We start from the raw sequence: 2520 nt of genomic DNA on the forward strand, positions 1-2520 counted from the left end.
CAATGATATTACGCAGCGCCTGAAAATAGTCCGCAGCACACTCCCTGTGCAAGTAGTTGGTCACATTGGTTCAGGGAGTGTGCTGCGGACTATTTTCAGGCGCTGCGTAATATCATTGCGCCTGCTGCACCTATGGTAAGGCAGCAAAGTTCCTTGATTATTACGCTGGAATGAGAGTATAGTTCCTAGCCATATCGGCCAAGAAAATCGCAACTTTTCATTTTCCGTCGGTCTTAGTACACAATGTAACTACAGAAGAGTCAAGTTTTAAATAGAAAAAATGTCGACTCTTTGGTCATTTTTGAGCGAGATGCTAACGGTCTAATCAGATTCAATGATCTATGCTAAGCTACAGCTAAAAGTGCTACCGCCAGACCCGGAGATTGGCTTAATAGATTCAAAAACGGTAAAACTCAACTATTTAACTCTAGGGGAGTTGGAAAATTAGCCTATTTTCAAAAATAGTGGAGTGGTCCTTTAAAGCACATAAGGTTGCATGCAAAGAAAAATGTTAGTCTGCAAAGACAGTTTACTCATGGATGCCTATGTCAGATAATATAAGTAGCTGAATGAAGAATTGTTAACCAGTTTTTAAATTCAAGTTTGTTAGGTTTCAAAATATTGTTTAAAATGAAGACAAAAAGTCTACTTTCTGACATGTTCTTGTCAATATGATGAACTACAGTTGGGGGTTTCAAATAATTTAATTGTTACCAAAAGAAAGTATTTAAAATAAATGATGATCTTTTAATGTTTCGATTAATCAAATATTCCTGAAAAAAAGTATCACAGTTATTAAATATTAAGCAGCACAACGGTTTTCTATTAATAATAAGAAATATTTCTTAAGCACAAATTCAGTATATTAGAATGATTTCTGAACGATCGTGTAACACTGAAGACTGGAGTAATGGATGCTAAAAGCCAGCTTCGCCATCACAGTAATAAATAAAAAAATATATTAAAATGGAAAACAGTTATTTTTAATTGAAATAATATTTCAAAATATCATTGTTTTTACTGTATTACATGATCAAATATGATCAAAAACATCTTCAAAAAAATCCAAATGATAGTGTATGTACAGGTGTAAATCATGAATGTGATTGGGCGGTGATAACAAAAAATAGCTGTGATTTATATGTTTCTTCAGTTGAAGGACACCCTGTTTGTATCTATTATGCCCTACTACACCAGACACATTTATTATTATTATTTTGCTCATCCGACTACATGAAAATTATTTTATTACACCAATGCCAAGTCATGTTTCTGATTGCTACCTGTCTGATCTACAAGGAAAAATTGTAGTTCTCAAAGAATACAATTACAGGCCTTGTTAGTCGACTAAATAACCAAGCTATGAGGGAATTATGGAGAATGATGTATGCCTATAAAACTGTTTGTTCAATTGGGCCCCAATGGAGAACACTTTAGCATTTGAGACTCTTGAGTTAACGGGACTGTGCTCATTAGCTATTTTGCTTTTGAAATGACTTGTAAAGTACTTTCACAGTGCTAGTTTCTGGTTACAGGAACCAAAAGTGTTAGCAAATTGAATTTAAATTCTTGAATGCTAATACTGCTGGTGTGCATCCAAAAACAGCATGAGTAAGTTATTTATGAGTCTCAATTTTCGCTCTGTCTCTCTCTCGGTTTGTTTCTTTCATTTTTAAACGTACTGTACATTTCCTCAAAAATAAACACACTACTTATTAGTTGCACATAAATCTGCTCCTTTCTTACTGAAACACACTACGTTAGACTTCATAAACTTAACCACACAAGAAGCAGATATAGCCAAAGGTGTTTTACCACAAAATTACTACAATCATACTGCAGACTACACCTCCCTCAGAGTTACAGATAGACCTCAAGCTTCACGTTAACGCTATTAACGATTTGGCATAAAACAATGCAGCAAAAGCCAGCAAAAGCTCAACACTAGCAATTTTTTTAAACAATCAAGGAGGTGGGTTGCCTGAACAAGTTGCTAACTATTTAACTAGTGGAAGCTCAATAACACAAGACATGATGTTGCGACCAAAGTCATCCATCTGAATGCATATGTTGGGCTTTAAAAAGTGTTAAAAACATACACTATCAACATGCATACAGGTGCATACACATATTTATACACATCCATAAACAATCTTTTGTAACAGTTGTGTTTGAGTCCCTCAGTTGTCGCTAGTGTGAAAAAATTGGATTTCAAAATCATAGATCCCTCTTATTTTGGTCATATAATAAATAAGTAAAATTTTGAAGATTCTGCAAGGTGTATGTAAACTTTTGACCACAACTGTATGTGTGTGTGTACATATATATGTGCACATACATACATAAGTTTGGGATCAGTAAGATTTTTTGAGATTTAAAAAAATAGCTGAATTTTCAACAGACAAAACTCCAGTCTTCAGGGTATCATGATCCTTCAGAGAAAAAATTCTACACTCTAAAAAATGCTGGGTTAAAAAGGGACAACCCCAGCTATTGGGTTGTTTTGACCCAGCGGTTGGG

Source organism: Sinocyclocheilus grahami, unplaced genomic scaffold (assembly GCF_001515645.1).
Source record: "Sinocyclocheilus grahami isolate Dianchi unplaced genomic scaffold, SAMN03320097.WGS_v1.1 scaffold434.1, whole genome shotgun sequence".
Taxonomy (NCBI): Eukaryota; Metazoa; Chordata; class Actinopteri; order Cypriniformes; family Cyprinidae; genus Sinocyclocheilus; species Sinocyclocheilus grahami.